The 17,888-nt window shown below is 42.0% G+C and overlaps 1 protein-coding gene across 3 annotated transcripts in view; it reads right to left on the bottom strand.

The window, feature by feature from the left end:
• DAAM (disheveled-associated activator of morphogenesis-like protein) overlaps positions 1 to 17,888 on the bottom strand; it is a 290,481-nt gene that overhangs the window by 167,488 nt on the left and 105,105 nt on the right. For all 3 annotated transcript variants that reach the window (XM_073979556.1, XM_073979557.1, XM_073979558.1), the window contains one exon: positions 9,016 to 9,068. The gene's annotated coding sequence lies outside the window, so the exon portion shown is untranslated. The remainder of the gene's footprint in view (positions 1 to 9,015; positions 9,069 to 17,888) is intronic.

The raw sequence follows: 17,888 nt of genomic DNA on the forward strand, positions 1-17,888 counted from the left end.
ACTACCCGTGCTTTGTGTGTTAGGTAGCTTGTTTTGCAAAATCATTATTAATTTTATATGACAACAAACAATGAGCGAAACAAAAGACTTAAGACACAAACTACCACCAATCAAATTATGCAGAAAACCGTGCTAAATCAAATCCCAAATATTTTATATTCTATCACACAATGGTTATGGGTGATTGATATTTATGTGAACAAGACAATAAGACATAATGATCTGCATGTGTTTTAAGAGGTCAATTAAAAGGTCATGGATTTTGGAGTAGAGTATCCTAAGTGTTCAAAGAAAATATATGTGTTTGTCTACAAAGCATGGTCTTGATTTTAGACTTATCGTTCGGAGATCACCTCAAAGGTCATCTACGTGCATGGGCTCAAAAACAGATTTTCAGACTTATAGTTCTGATATGGACTCAGAGGTCTTCTAACGCTGAGTAGGTAGCCTTGAGGCCATCTACAACAGAATAGATGAGTTCCGAGGCCATATACCCAAGAAATGGTAGGCTCGGAAGCCTTGTATTGCTGAGCAGATCTGCAGAAGATTGGTTTCGAGGTCATCTACCGCAGAATAATTGGTCTTCTAAGCCGTCTACCGCTGAGCAGATATTCTCAGAGGGCATATACTGCTGAGAAGATGGGCTCAGAGCCCTATACTACTAAAAATGTAGACTCAAAAGTAATATACCCCTGAGAAGATGGGCTCAGAGAACATATACCGATGAGTAGATGGGCTCAGGGCCATCTACCGTTCAATAGAAGGGCTTGGAGCCCATATACTGCTCAATACGTGAGCTCGGAGTTCATCTATCCCTGAGGAGATGTGAGCAGATGAGCTCAGAGGACGATAACGCCGAGGAAATGGACTCAGAGGTCATATACCGCTGAGAAGATGGGCTTTGATGTAATTTATCGCTGAATAGTGGGTATTCGAGGCCATCTACCGCGGAGAAGATTGACTCAGGGGCCATGTGATGCTGAGCAGGTGGGCTCAGAGATCATCCACCGCAGAGTATGTGGGCTCAGAGCCCATCTTTTGCTAAGTAGATGGGCTTAGAGGCCATTTAGTGCTGAGTAAGGGGCTCAGGTCCATCTGTTTCTGTGTATGTGGGCTCGGAGGTCATTTACTACTGATAAGGTGGTCTCAGAGGTAATCTAATGCTGAGTAAATTGTTTCAGAGGGCATCTACTTCTGAGTGTGTGGGCTCAGGTCCATCTGCTTCTATGTAGGTGGGCTCAGAGGCCATCTACCATCTGCAGCTGAGTATGTGAGCTCAGGGGCCATCTACTTTTGCGAAGTTGCGCTCAGAGATCATCTACAGCTGAGTATGTGGGCTTATAGGCCATTTATTGCTGAGCGGGTGGGTTCAGAAGTCATCTACTGGTGAGGAAGTAGGCTCAGAGGTCATCTACTGCTAACTAGGTGTGCTAAGGTACCATCTATTTTTACGCAGGTAGGCTCAAAGGCCATCTACTGCTAACTAGATGTGCTAAGATACCATCTACTTTTACGCAGGTGGGATCAGACTTCTACTGCAGAGTAGATGAGCCGGAGTCATCTACCGCTGATCAACTGCTCAGGGTCATCTGCTTCTACGTAGGGGGACACAGAGATCATTTGCTGCTGAGCGGGCGGGCTAAGAGCCCATCTATTCTTGAGTAGGTGGGCTTGGAGGCTATCAACAGCTAAGTAGGTAATCATCTACTGCTGAGGAGGTAGGTTCAGTGGTCATCTACTGCTAACTAAGTGTGCTAAGGTACCATCTACTTCTACGCAGGTGGGCTCAGAGACCATCTACTGCTGAGTAGACAGACGGGCTTGGAGGCCATCTGCCGCTTAGTAAATGTTTCTAGGAGCCACCCAGAGGTCATCCACCGCTGACTAAGTGGATCCGGAAGTTATGTACTGTTAAGTAGGTGGGCCCAGAGGTCATCTACCTCTTAAGGGGTGGGCTCGGAGTCCATCCTGCTGAGTAGATGGGCCTGGCGGTCATCTACGCTCAATAGGTGGACTCGGAGGGCATCTAACGTTGAATAGATGGACCCGGAGGTCATCCACTGCAGAGTATATGGCCCTGAGGTCATCAACAGATGGGCCCATACATCATCTACACAGAGATCATTTGCTGCTGAGCGGGCGGGCTAAGAGCCCATCTATTCTTGAGTAGGTGGGCTTGGAGGCTATCAACAGCTAAGTAGGTAATCATCTACTGCTGAGGAGGTAGGTTCAGTGGTCATCTACTGCTAACTAAGTGTGCTAAGGTACCATCTACTTCTACGCAGGTGGGCTCAGAGACCATCTACTGCTGAGTAGACAGACGGGCTTGGAGGCCATCTGCCGCTTAGTAAATGTTTCTAGGAGCCACCCAGAGGTCATCCACCGCTGACTAAGTGGATCCGGAAGTTATGTACTGTTAAGTAGGTGGGCCCAGAGGTCATCTACCTCTTAAGGGGTGGGCTCGGAGTCCATCCTGCTGAGTAGATGGGCCTGGCGGTCATCTACGCTCAATAGGTGGACTCGGAGGGCATCTAACGTTGAATAGATGGACCCGGAGGTCATCCACTGCAGAGTATATGGCCCTGAGGTCATCAACAGATGGGCCCATACATCATCTACCGCACATCTACGGCTGAGTAGGTGGGCTCAGGTCTATCTGCTTCTACGTAGGGGGACACAGAGGTTATTTGCTGCTGGGCGATTGGGTTAAGAGCCTAACAATTTCTGAGTAGATGTCATCTGACAACATTGGGTTAAGAGCCTAACAATTTTTGAGTAGATGGCCTCTGACAACACCATCTTTACCTGAGTAGGTGGGCTTAGATGCCAAATACTGCTGAATAGATGGGCTCAGAGATCATCTACTGCTAAACAGGTAGGCTAAGAGGCCATCAGGCCATCTACAGCTGAGGATAATAACTCGGAGACCATCTGTCGCTTAGTGAATGGGCTTAGATCATCTACTGCTCAGTAAGGCCCAGAGTCATCTATCGCTCAATAGATGTACCCGGAGAACATCTACTGCTGAGTAGTTGGGCGCGGAAGTAATCTACAGCAAAGCATATGGGACCGGAGGTAAACAACTGCAGAATAGATGGCCTATACGTCATCTATCGCTCAATAGGTGGGCTTAAGAGGCCATCTATCGCTGAGTAAATGGGCCCGTATGTCATCTACTACAGAGTAGATGGTTCCGGAGTTCATCTACAGCTTAGTAAATGGGCCCATGTGCCGTCTACCGCTCAATGGGTGGTCTCGGTGACCATCTACCGCTCAATAGGCGGTCTCGGTGGCCATCTTCCCCTGAGAATATATTCTCGAACCCCATGTCCCGCTGGGTAGATGAGCTCATCTAGATGGGTTCAGATGCCATCCGCAGAACAAGTGTGGTCAGAGGCCATCTAAGTGGGCTTAAAGAGAGAAGGCTGAATCAAAGGCGATATACCGCATAGTTGGTGGACTCACAAATAATCCGCCATAGAGTAAATGGACTCGTATGTCATCTAGTGTAGAGAAGGTGGACTCAGAGACAAAATGGAATATAATACGTGGATTATGCGACTATCTACCATGGAACAGGCGAACACAGATACCTCCTTCCCATAGAGTATAAATCAACCTAGATTACGAAGACTCAGTGGTCTGCAACGATAATTAGCTGAGCTAAGATGCCATACCCGAAAGTTTAGGTGACTTAGACGCTAAACCAATCCTTCTTAGGCATCTTTTCACATTTTTAATGTTTCTATTGCCTTTATTCTCTTGATGTTTGACATTCTATTACGACATGGAATTGTTTGAATAACCAGTTCGTTATTAACAGTTTTTTGCTTACCCAGAACATTGCCAACAAATTCGTGCCATCATTTAACTACCCATCAACTTATTACGCATCCATCGCGGCCATCATAATTCAAATGAAATCCTCCATGCATAATCTTTCAAATAATCTTAAAAACATGACCGGACTTTATGACGCTTTTTTTTAATTAAATCATTTTTATGATTAGCAGAAATGCTTAAGACCTCCTCTTCTGATGGATTGACGAAGAAACTGATGGATGGATGACTGGCTGACTGAATGGTTGTTCTACAGAAAGTGGAATTGAAATTACAACGTGCGTCTATTTTGGGCTGCTTTAGAAAAAAAAAAAACATTACAAACAACGACTACAACTAAATATGGGTTGCATTAGAAATCGTGCTGATTAAGAGGTTGGCAGCCAGGTTGACTGACTCTCTGGCTGACTGGCTGAGCTGACGAACAACCACATGTTATTTATTTAAGTCCGTTTTTTTTTCTAAACAAAACTAATTGCAACATTAGAGCAAAACCACATGAACTGCTGCAAAGTTTACAAGACTAAGAAGAAGATTGACTTGACTTAGAGAAGTTTGGCTGACAAGTAGCACCACACTCGTTTTGGTAGTCGTGGCTTTAAATGTGATTACCAGATACAAGAAAATCCCCCAGCTTAGCTTAACAAGTTACACATGGTTTTATGATGAATAATCAAAAGTAACAACAACAACAAAAAGACCCGCAGATGGACATAAAAAGAACGAGAAGCATCAACACCACCAACAATCAAAGATGCTGATCAGAAGATCGTAAAAAAGCCAGCAGTAGCATCAGCAGCAGCATATGAAGTAATAACATCATGATCATAATCATTATCAAGTCCAGTACTGGGATCAGCATTACTGGAAATCAACATTCCCATAAAACTGCAGCATCACATCATCATCACCGCTCATCATTCCCTATTTCGAAAGCTTCAATAAATTAACTCCAGGTGTGTGTGAGTGTTGGCATGCGGTGGTAATAAATTAATTTTGGGGAGTTAAGAAAATGTCTTAACCTTAAAAGGGAGGCCAATTTTAAACAATTAGTGCAAGAATTACAAATTTCTTTATTTTCTTGATGGGTTGAAAAATAAAAGTGTTTTTTTTTTTCTAGACAGAAGAAAAACAAAAATGAAAGTGTTCTCCTGTCGGTGATCCAAAGAAAAATTAACGTGTTTTTTATTGAGGAAAACCATTAAAGTCATGATTTTTATAATAATTTTTAATTAGAGGCCTTAGGAAGAGTGCCACGAAATAATTGATTGTAAAATTCTTAAGATTACAGAGAGAGCAAGGCAAACCATGTAATTGGCATTTTGAGTATGAGATTAATTAAAGTGAAGCTTAGAAGATGTACTGATTTTATTCATATTTATGGCACACAATTTTTTTCAATTTTTAAAGTAGATGGCTTATGATTCCGCAGACTATTTACAAGATTACATCTGATTTCACCTACTATTTGGTAGGTGATTTCTGAGGCCACCTACGCCACGATATATGGCCTCCGAATCCACCGAACATATGAAAGCTGGCTTATAAGTTGAGCTACTCTACGGTAGATAGCCTATGAATCCGCCGAATATATGAAAGATGGCTTTTAACTTCAGCTACTCTAAGGTAGATGGCCTATAAATTCACCGAACACATGAAAGATGGTTTCTAAGTGCAGCTATTCCACGGCAGATGACTTATGAATCCACCGAACCAATGAACTATGATTCCAAGTCCACTTACTCAGCAATACATAGATTCAGATTCCTTTATACTAGGTGACATGTGATGGCCTCTGCGGTCTACTGAACGGTAATTGGATTTTAAATCTGCCTACTCTATGCTAGATCGCATCTGAGTGCATTGAACGTAAGTAAGGGATGTCTGAGACCCCCTACTCAGCGCTTGATGGCATTTGAGCATATTTATGACTTCTAGCTGTCATTTACTCTGTGTAAATAGTCTTTGAAATCATCAATACTGCGTTTTATAACCTCTGAGGCCACATAATCAGCGCAGATGATCTCTAAGCCCATCCACTTTATGCAAATGCGCGATAGATGGCCTCTTAGCCCATCTTATTTGTGCAGATGGCCTCTCATCACACTCAACCCAGATCAGATGGCCCCTGAGTGGATCTCTTCTAAGTGGATCTCTTCTGAGTCCATCTCCTCTATACAGGTGGCCTATAAGGCCACCCACTCTATGCAGATGGCCTCTGAGCTCAACTACTGTACGTTAGATGACCTTAGGCTACATAATCTACGGTAGATGGCCTCTGAATCAAACGAACCTATGAAAGATGGCTTCAGAATTCACCTACTCTGCGGTAGGTGGCCTCAGAATTCACCTACTCTAAGATAGATGGCATCTAAGTCCACCTACTCTACGGTTGATTACACCTGAGTTCACCTAACCTATGAAAGGTGATGTCTAAGTCCACCAACTCAGCGATTGATGGCATCTGAACCTATTTCCCATCTGTAGATGACCACTGGTACATCCACTATGTGGAAAATGGCCTCTAAGCTCAACTACTCTGTGCATATGGCCTGTCAGTGCGCTTGGTGACCTCTAACTCCACCTACAAAGCTAAATATGACTTTTGAGGCCATTTATTCTCTGCATATAGCCTCTGAGGCCACCTAATGGACGGTAAACTCTACTCTACATGGACTCTGAGTCATCTGAACCTAAGGAAGGGATATCTGAGACCAGCTACTCAGCGATTGATGGCATTTTAGCATATTTACTATGAATAGATGGCCTCTGCCACATCTACTGTGGAAAATGGACTCTAAGCTCAACTACCCTGTGTATATAGCCTGTCAGTGCGTTTTTCTCTAACTTCACCTACTTAGCGAAAGATTATCTCCGAACCCATTTATTTTCTGCATATGGCCTCTGAGGCCACCTAATGGACTGTAGACGGCCCGGAATCCAACTACTCTACTCTAGATGACCTCTGAGTCTTTTGAACCTAAGGAAGGGATATCTGAGGCAATCTACTCAACGATTGATGGTCTCTGAGCATATTTGCTATGAGTAGATGACCTTTGGCTCTCTTCTACTCTGTATATATGGTCTCTGAGATCATATATAGTGCAATTTGCGACCTCAGAGACCTTTATAGACGGCCTCTTATCTCATTCAATCTAGTGCAGATGTCCTCCTGAGTGTATCTCCTCTATATAGGTAGCCTACAAGCCCATCCACTCTATGCGGATGGTCTCTGAGCCCAAATACTGAACGTTAGATGGCCTTTGGCTACCTAATCTACGGTAGATGGGCTCTGAAACCGACGAACCTATGAAAGATAGACTCGGAGCCCACATACTCGACGATAGATGGCCCTGAATCAAACAACTCTATGATTGATGACATCTGAGTCCACTAAACCTAAGAAAGCTAATGTCTAAGTCCAACTACTCAGCGATTGATGGCCTCTGAGTCTATTTAATATGTAGATATGACCTCTGGCGATCCACTCTGTGGCAAAAGGCCTACAAGCTCAACTATTGTGTATATGGCCTCTTCGACCATATCTACGGTCCACTGAGTCAACTTCTCTACGGTAGGTGGCATCTGAGTCCATTGAACCTAAAAAAGGTTAGGTCTGAGTCCAAGTACTCACCTTGATTTGCTTAGATGTTCTCTGAAGGCATCCAATATATGGCAGATGGGATCTGGTTATTTTTACTCCATATATGTGGCCTCTAAGCCTATATACTCTGTTTATATGACCTCTGAGTCAACTCATATTGTGATAGATGACTTTTGAGTCAACCTACTCAACAATATATGGCCTCTTACCTAGCGAACTTGCTCTGTGAATTGGACTCTGAGCCCATTCACTCTTTGACAGGTAGATTCTTAGTCCATCTACATTATGCAGGTGTCCCCTGAGTCCATCTACTCTGTGTATATGATCTCTGAAACAAGCTGCTATGCGTTATATGGAGTCTAAGTCAGTTGTTAATCCTCTGAGTCTACCCACTGTACGGTAGATGGCTTCTGAGTGCACCTACTGTACGGTAGATGGCCCATGTAATCTGAGTATATAGCCTCTGAGTCCACCAACTCAAAAGTAGATTGCGTCCATCAATTTTTGAATGGCTTCTGAGTCCATCTACTCTGTGTTAATGATATCTGGCTCTGACAGATGTTGATTGAGCCAGTTTTCTCTATGTGTTTGGAATCTGACACCACCAAATTTATGAAATATGGGTTCCTAGTCCCGATACTCTACCATAGATGGCCTCTGAGTCCACCAAACCTATGAAAGATGGCCTAATTTGCAATATATGGCTCCCGAACTTATCTACTCCACTGTAAATGATCTCTGAACCCATCCCCTATGTGACAAATATCCTCTTTGGCTTTGATTCTATGTCCATCGCAGCCCATCGACGCTGTCTGCATGATCTTTTAGTCAATCTGTGGAACACTTCTATTCCGTGTAAACCTCGGAACCCTTCTAATCCCATTCACTCTACGCCACATGGACATTGATCCCATATATTCCGTGGAGATGTAAGTCTACAGTTGATGTTTCCCTTAGGTCATGGGAGGTTTGACAGATGATTCACCATACTATAACTAATGTCCAAGTAGGTCATATTTCCATGTGCGGTAGGTATTTGAGGCCATAATAAATTGTTTTCAATGAATTTTATTTAAATTTGTTTCCAGAAATGCCTCGTAAAATTTTATCATTATGAAGATCTTCTCTATCAAATTTATATATTTTTTTATAACTATGACTAGACACACACACCCATGTAAACATGCACACCAAGACACAAAACAAGTTGCCATTAAATTTTTATCTTAGACAAAAATTGTGCAAATATCATATTTTTGGCTATCGTCAAAAGACATTTGAAGAATTACCGCTTCGAGATAGCAAATCCTGTTTGACATAAAGAAGAAACATCCTACATCATTAATCATTGCATTTTTGGGAGGGAAGGGAGTTGACCACATAATTGACAATTACCACAATGTAGACAAATTAAGCAAAAATGGAAAATATTGCGTACGATATGAAATGATAGCCTCAGGGTGGTGAAAACTCTTTGGGATACATTTTAAGGATCACGAATAGCTCTTTGAAAAATCATAATATGTAACCCGAATTTCAATTGAATATTTATAAGTAGAAATCATACACACCTTTTACTTTCGTCCAACAGTTTAATGGGCAACGCCTTCAAGTGATGCAGATGCTGTAATAAAAATAGAAAAAAGTTATTATTTAAATTTATTGTTGTAGCCAAACAGTGAAATTTATTTAATAAACTTCCTAAAAAAATGAAAGAAACGGAATTAAAATCAAACATTTCACTGAAATTGTTGGATCATGGCTTAACATGGCTGTCTCATGCAGTAGCCCACATAAAGTATAAGACAATATTCATTTGCCCAGCTTTTAAAAGGTGAGCTAGGCAGACAGGTAGGCAGCCAAACATCAGTCATTGGCATGTAATGGTTGTAATCGTGGTGGTGCTGCTGCTATTGTCGTCGTTCATAAAATGTTGTTAAAGAAAGAAATCTAGAGTTCCGCACAAGACAAAAATGCCAAAACAAGCCAAAAACCAAACATGTCAGTCATTGTGATCGTTGATTCGTCAGTCATGTTTGCTCTAGTGCAACATATTTCTAAAACATGGCGAAGTCATAAATCAACAGAAGGTTCAAAATAACAACACCAAACATTTTCAAACACATAGCCCATAGTTAGCCACTTGAATGCTCATATAAAGCATCTGTTTGTGCTCAAGAGACAGAGAGAGTCTGGGTAAAAGTCTTTGGGAAATTGCAATAAACGCACATTACTACCCGACATGCATCACAAATGCCGCAGACCTGGGTCTCCAAGAAAAAGAAAGCATTTCTCCGCTTAGCAAAACACAAATGTCAACATTAGAGACTTTTATTTATTCTGTTTGAAAAGCTGTCGTCCATAATATCTCCCATTGGCGGCCGTCTGTCCAGAGCACTGATGGGCAGAAATGCTCTGCCTCACACACAAAAGTGTAAAAAATACATGAGTCTCTCGCAATTTGCCCACCATTGGTCCAGAGCATGGCGAATATATGAAGGTAGGCAAAAATAAACAAACGATCGTATGACGAGAAATTAACATGGATAAAAATCGAAAATTACAGTTACATGCCAAGCATTACAATGATAACACTATTAAATGGCAACAATAACAACACAACGACAAAAACAAAAACAACAAGAAAAAGTGTAGATAATATGGACAGTGGAACATTACTGGATGATTTATAGGAGCTTAATATTAAAACATCTTAGATAAGTGATGTTGAGACCTCTGCAGATGTCCTCTGAGCTCATCCACTATTTGGCAGATGGCCTTGGAGTTCACCAACTACACAGTAGATGGTGTCTAAGTCTAACTATTTTACGGTAGATGGCATCTGACCTCTGAACCTACATTCTCCGTGTATATCGCTTCTTAAGCGGGGTACACACGATCACTTTTGACTGTCAGTTTTGCTCAAATAATCGGTTGCTTGCCAGTGTGGCCTTTAATTTTTGTCAGTCATCAGGCTGGACAATTTGACATTTATCGATATTTCCGAAAAATCGACAGTCGACCCCACTTTAGAGCATATACTTATTGCCAGATGACTCCTGAACCCACCTACTATGTGGGTTGATGGCCTCTAAGTCCAACTACTCAGCGCTAGGTGGTCTATGAATCCATCTACCTTGTGCAAATGTCACCTCAACTCATCTACTTTCTGGCAGAGGGCCTCGTAGTCCACTTACTCGATGGTAGATGGCATCTGCTTTCACTGAACCTATGAAAGATGGCCTCTGAACCTACATACCCCGTGTATATAGAATCTCTGACATCTTACTATGTGTATATGGCTTTTGAGACCATATACTTTGCTGCTAATGGCCTCTGAGTCCAACTACTCAGCGATAGGTGGCCTATGAATCCATCTACTTTCTGTAAATGTCCTCTCAACTCATCTACTATCAGGCAGAGGGCCTCGTAGTCCACTTACTCGACGGTAGATGGCATCTGCTTTCACTGAACCTATGAAAGATGGCCTCTGTACCGACATACCCCGTGAATATGGAATCTCTGACCTCTGAAACCACTTACTATGTGTATATGGCTTCTGAGACCACATACTTTGCTGTTAATGGCCCCTGAGTCCAACTACTCAACAATAGGTGGCCTATGAGTCCATCTACTCTGTGCAGATGGAATCTGGCGCGTACACTCTATGGCAAATTCCCTCTAAACCCATCTGGTCTATACAGAAGGCCAATTATCCCATCCACTTTGTGTGGATGTCTTCTAATCTCATCCACTCTCTGGCAGATGGCTTCGGAGTGCACTTACTCAACGACAAATGGTCTTGACTCTACCTACTCGACGGTAGAAGGCCTCTGCGTCCAGCAAACCTATTAAAGATTATCTCTGAACTTAACCACTCTGTGTATATGGAATCTTTCGCATACCCATTATGGCTAATGGACTCTGAGATCATCCACAATTTGACAGATGGCCTCTGAACCCACCTAAAATGTGTGTATGGCTTCTGAGGCCAATTACTTTGCGGTCGATGACCTATAACTCCTCCTGCTCAGCTACTTTGTGCATATGGCCTCTGCGACAACCTACTCGACGGTAGATGGCCCCAGAGTCCACAAACTTATGAAAGATGGCCTCTGGGCCTATCTACTCCGTCTAAGCTCATCTGCTCTATACAGAATTCTATGAATGCACCAATTCTACTTTAGATGGAATCTGGGTCCACTTACTCCACGGTATATGGCCTCTAAGTCCACCGAACCTAGGAAAGGTGGGCTCTGAGACTACCTACTCAGTTTGGATGGCTCCTGGAGCATACACTCTATGGCAAATGCTCTTAAAGGCCTTCTGCTCTATGCAGGAGGGCTCTGAGCCCATCTACTCTGTGGGTATGGCTCTGAGACCATCTACTTTGCTGTTTATGACCTTTGAGCCTAACTTCTATGAGAAAGATGTCCTCTGAGCCTATCCATCTATGGTAGATGGTCCATAAGCTCCTCCACTCTATGGCATATGGCCCCAAAGACCATCCACTCAACAGTATATGGCTTCTGAGTTTATGTATTCTACGGTAGATGGCATCAGAGTCCACAGATTCAATAAAAGATGACGTCTGAGCCCACTTACTTTGGGTAGATGGCATCTGGCGCATATGCTTTATGGCAAATGACTTCTAAGCCCAAATGTTCCATACAGTAGGCATCTAAGCGCATCTACTCGGTGTATATGACCTACGAGACAATACACTTTGCGGCTGATGATCCCGGAGTTCAACTTCTCAACAACAGATGGCATCTAAGTCCATCTACTTTTTGCATGTGGCCTCTAAGCCCAACTACTAGATGGTTGATAGCCTCTGAGACCACCTACTCTACGGTAGATGACATCTGAGTCCACCTACTCTACGGTAGATGGTCTCTAAGTCCACTGTGTAGATGGTCTCTGGCACATCCACTTTATGGCAAATGACTTTTAAGCCCATCTGTCCTATATAGGAGGCCCCTAAGATCACCTACTCTGTCCATATGGCCTCCGAGACTATATACTTTACTGTTGATGAACTCTTAGTCCAACATCTAAGCTAAAGATGGCCTATAAGCCCATCTACTTGTGGAATGGTGTCTGAACTCATCCACTCTATGGTAGATGGCCTCTGAAGCTACATAATCCACGATAGATGGCCTGTGAGTTCATCTACTCTGCGGGAGATGGCCTCTGATGCATATACTTTAAGACAAATTACTTTTAAGTCCATCTGATCTATACAGGATTCCTCTATGCTCATCTACCTTGTGTATATAAGAGGCCATCTGCTTTGCGATTTATGAGCCTGAGTCCAAGTTCTCAGCGAAAGATGGCCTCTGAGCCCATATACTCTATTGTAGATGCCCTCTGGTCTCATCCATTCTACGGAAGATGGCATCTGAGTCCATCTACTCCAATAGATGGCCTCTGAGTCCACCTACTCTACGATAGATGGCTTCTGAGTCTACCTATTCTACAATAGATGGCTTCTGAGCCTATCTCTACTCGATGGCAAATGCCTCCTAAGCCCGTATGCTCTATACAGAAGGCCTCTGAGCCCATCTACTTCATAGAGATGACATCTGAATCAATTTACGCGACTGTAGATGACCACTGAGTGCACTTTATCTACGGTGTAAGGCCTCTAAGCGTATCTAATCTATGTATAATGCCTCTAAGAGCATCTACTATGCGGTTGATGCTCTCTGAGGCCAACGTCTCAGCGAAAGAATACCTCTGAGCCCACGCAAGCTATGGAAGATATCCTCTGAGCTCATCCACTCTATGGCAAATACCACCTACTCTACTGTAGATGGCATCTGTGACCACCTACTCTACAGTAGATGGCATCTAAGTCCTCTGAGTGCACCTTATCTACGGTATAAGGCCTCTGCGCCTATCTAATCTATGTATAATGCCTCTAAGAGCATCTACTATGAGGTTGATGACCTCTGACGCCAACGTCTCAGCGAAAGAATACCTCTGAGCCTACCCACGCTATGGTAGATATCCTCTGAGCTCATCCACTCTATGGCAGAGACCACCTACTCTACTGTAGATGGCATCTGTGACCACCTACTCTACAGTAGATGGCATCTGAGTCCGCCTAATTCACGGTAAATGGTCTTCCAGTTCACCGAATTTAGGAAATATGACTTCTAAGCTTATCTGATCTATGTAGATGGCCTGTGGCGCATATAGTCTATGACAAATGTCGTCCAAGCTCATATGCCCTATACACACATTTACTTTGTGCAGATGGCCTCTGAGTCAATCTACTTGACGATAAACGGCCTCTGTGTCAATCTACTCGACGTTAGATGGCCTCTAAGTCGTTCTACTCTTCTGTAGATGGCATCTGAGTCTATGTAACATAGGGGAGATGGCCTCTGAGCCTGTCTACTATGTGTAGATGGCCTCTGGAGCCTGCACTCTATGGTCAATGTTCCCTAAGCCCAGTTACTCTGTGTATATGGCCTCTGAGATCATCTACTTTACGGTTGGTGGCATCTGAGCTTATTCACTATATGACAGATAGCATCTAAGGCTACTTACTCGACGGTAAATGTCATCTGAGTCTACCTAATCCGCGAAAGATGGCTTCTGAGATCACCGAACATAGGAAAGACATACCCTCTATGGAAAACAGAGTGTGAGAACATCTACTCTGTAACAGATGGCCGTTGACCACTCTATACTGTGTATATGTCCTCTGGGACCATCTAGTTTGCGCTTGATGACCTCTAAGTTGAACTAGTCAGCGATAGATGGCATACGAGTCCATCTAAATTTTGCAGATGACCTTTTGATGACCTTCTACACTGTGGCAGATGGCATGTGAGTCCATCTACTCCGTGCATATATGGTTTGGAAAAATTTTGAGGACAAAACGCCGAGAAAAGCTTTTGAGACTTTTTTTGTAAATGCGGATAAAGATATAGACAATTTTTAAAGATGCGGATAGAGCTTTAGATAGGTTTTATAGAGTTAGTTAAAGCTTTGAGCACATTTCAAGGACGTGGATAAAGCTTTAGTTAAGCTTTAAGGGTGCATATAAAGAGTTAGATTATAGCAGATGACCTCTGAGTCTATCTACTCTGTGCGGGTGGGCCAAATCTGAGGACAAAAGATGGAAAAGGCTTTAGTAAATTGTTACGAATATGGGGGAAGCTATAGACAGGTTTCAAAAGAGTAGTTAAAGCTTTAAGCACATTTGAAGAATGTTAAAGCTTTAAACTATTTAAAACAAGTAAGAAAAGTTAAGTTCGGTCGGGCCGAACTTTTTATACCCTCCACCACAAATTTCAGCCGTTTCGGTGGATTAATGTGGCCACTACCTTCAAAATACCGAAATTCGGAAGGTACCGTTCTATGGGGGCTATATGATGGCGTGGACCTATACCTACAAATTTCTGGGGTAAAGTTTTATACGCCTAAAGAAGACTAAATACCAAATTTCAGCCATATCGGTGTGATAATGAGGCTAAAACGTTCAAAATATCGAAAATCGGGAGATTTGTATTATGGGGGCAATATCAACACGTGGACCTATATAAACATTTTATGGTAGAAATGTTTCTTAGCCTCTGGAAACACAAAATACAAAGTTGCAACCGATTCTTTGGTCAAATGGGTCTAATACATTCAAAATATATTAAAATGACGCGTACTTTATAAGGGGTCTTATGTGGGGACTATACCAAAACGTGGACCTATATAACCCAACTTTGGTAAGAATGTTGTCTGGCCTCTGAAGACACAAAATACCAAATTACAACCAATTCTGTGGTCAAATGGGTCTAATACATTCAAAATATGTTAAAATGACGCGTACTTTATATGGGGCCTTATATGGGGGCTATACTAAAACGTGGACCTATATTACCCAACTTTGGTAGAAATATTTTTTGGCTTCTGGAGACACAAAGTACCAAATTACAACCAATTCGGTGGTAAAATGGGCCAAATATCTTAAAAATTCCTTAAAACGACGCGTACTTTATATGGGGCCTTATATGGGGGCTATATCAAAACGTGGACCTATATAACCCAACTTTGGTAGGAATATTGTTTGGCCTCTGGAGACACAAAGTACCAAATTACAACCAATTCGGTGGTAAAATGGGCCAAATATCTTAAAATTCCTTAAAACGACGACGCGTCACGCGTCATTTTGTATGGGGGCTATACGAAAGCGTGGACCTACATACATAGCTTTCAATACCAAAAGTCCTACGTAAATATAACACATTTTCCCAAAATTTCATCAACCTACGTCAATCCGTTCGGACGCTAGAGTGATTTCCACAGACGGACAGACAGACAGACGGACGGACATGGCTATATCGATGTAGAATTGCACGCTGATCAAGAATATATATACTTTGTGGGGTCTACAATGATTATTTCGAGTAGTTACAAACGTAGTGACAAACTTAATATACCCCCATCCTATGGTGGAGCACATTTTGGTAGTTAGAACAAATTTGAGTTGAGACAAATTTGAGGACAAAACATAGAGAAAACTTTAGCGTATTTTTAAGAATGTAGATATAGTTGTAGACAAGTTTCAAAAACGTGGATATAGCTTTAGACAGGTTTTGAAGAGGTAGTTAAAGCTTTAGACTATTTTTAAACCCAACGGAAAAACTTTAAGCTTTGGACAAAGTTCAAGGGCAAGGATTAATCTTCAAACTAATTTTATGGTTCTAGATACTCTCTTACAGAATACCTCTAAGAACATTTAATCTCAGATAGATCCCATATGTTCTGCGGAGCTCCCTTCAGCATCTACGGTAAATAGCCACTTTGTTAATGGTGGAAGTTTCTGATCTCATCTCCAAGATAACCTTTCCCAACCCCTTTTTACCCACTGTAAATTTTATTTTTGCACGAAAAAGCCAGCCAGTCCATCAAATATGCTTGGCTTACCACAAAAAAACTGGTCATAACACTGGTAATTGTGCTAATGACAGCTTATCTAGGTAATACTTAGTCGTCGCCGAAGAGAAAAAAGGGAGGAAACGAGGAAAATGCTTGTAGAAATGTCTCTTTCAGGTTTGGCATTAAAAGAAATTAACCGCCGCGAACTTCATGCCAATTGGGTGGGTGGTTATGAGGCATTGGATTATTTTCGCATGATGACTCGATGCCGTATAATTGGCAAATTTATTTTCTAAACACATTGACCGTGGTTAGTAATCCATTTCGGTGGGATGGGGAGCTTTAAGTCATTCAACTTGTGTGCCGTCACCGAACAAACGACAACCAGAAACTTTCTTTTGAATATCAAACACAGAGCAAACGCAAAGTAAAAGGAGCAGGCCAGCGCACAATGCTCAATGAGCATGCGTACGACAATCTTAATGGCTGACTCGATGACCAGCACGCACGTACGTACTCCACGGCGGCTCAGGCGTTTTCCATTTATCATAGTCCGAATATGGTCTTATGGCACAGCTAAGCAATGACTTCTTGAGGGTGTTTTGTTTGTTTTGGGGAGCTGATGTATGGCTGGTTGGTGAAAACGTTTGATTTAGCTGAGCAGAATATTAAATTGTAGGGTTTTGCCGGATGCCATAGAAAAAGTTGCCCCCTCTCATGGAGGAGGAGGCTCTTTATTATTATTTTTATTTTCTTTATAGAAATGACTTTCTTTGCGTTTCATTGCTTTGGTCATTTGTCAGCGGTTTATTGTCGTTTATAAAAAATAATTTCAGATTTTAAATTCAATTTCACAAAAATCCGTAGAGGGAGATTTTAAGAATTCATGTAAGGTACACCTCAGGTTGTTTTCTTCTGCTGCTACCATTACCAGCGTTATGCTAATAATTTCACTTTCATTTCAGTTTAAAATTTTGTTTTCTTTTCGACTTTTTATTATAACAATTCTTTTTCATTGTCAATATGCGATTTGAAATCGAAAGTTAAATCACAACCAAACGAGTGATTTATGAACCCACACACACTGTGATGTGTGATTTTGTAATCGCCGAGAAACAGAACTTTGCGCTGTGGGTGTGAGAATGATTATGACCAGTATTTCGTAAGGTTTTTTGTTGACAGAATGATTTCTGTGTTGCCTAAGGTCAGTAATTTTATTTTTGATAACTTGTTTATAATGACCTACCTACATGCACTGAAAAGAATAACGGAGAAGAGAAAAAATCAAAATAAATTTTAAGAATTTTATGTTGGCTAACCGGAAGTTTGAAGAGGAATTGATAGAATGATGCTAGAAAAGCGTTTTGGGGCATCACTTCAGAGAGAAGAAGATAATGATGATAAGAACTTTATATTAGTAGAGTTTGCTGGTAGCCCTCTGAGACTATAGTAGATGATCTCTGCACCCATTTCATTAAGTATAAAATCTCTGAGTTCAGTTTTCTCCAGATGATGGTCCCATAGCCCATTATACCCGAATAGGAGACATCAAAGACCA

This window comes from Musca autumnalis, unplaced genomic scaffold (assembly GCF_047663935.1).
Source record: "Musca autumnalis isolate F117 unplaced genomic scaffold, ASM4766393v1 scaffold_3, whole genome shotgun sequence".
Taxonomy (NCBI): domain Eukaryota; kingdom Metazoa; phylum Arthropoda; class Insecta; order Diptera; family Muscidae; genus Musca; species Musca autumnalis.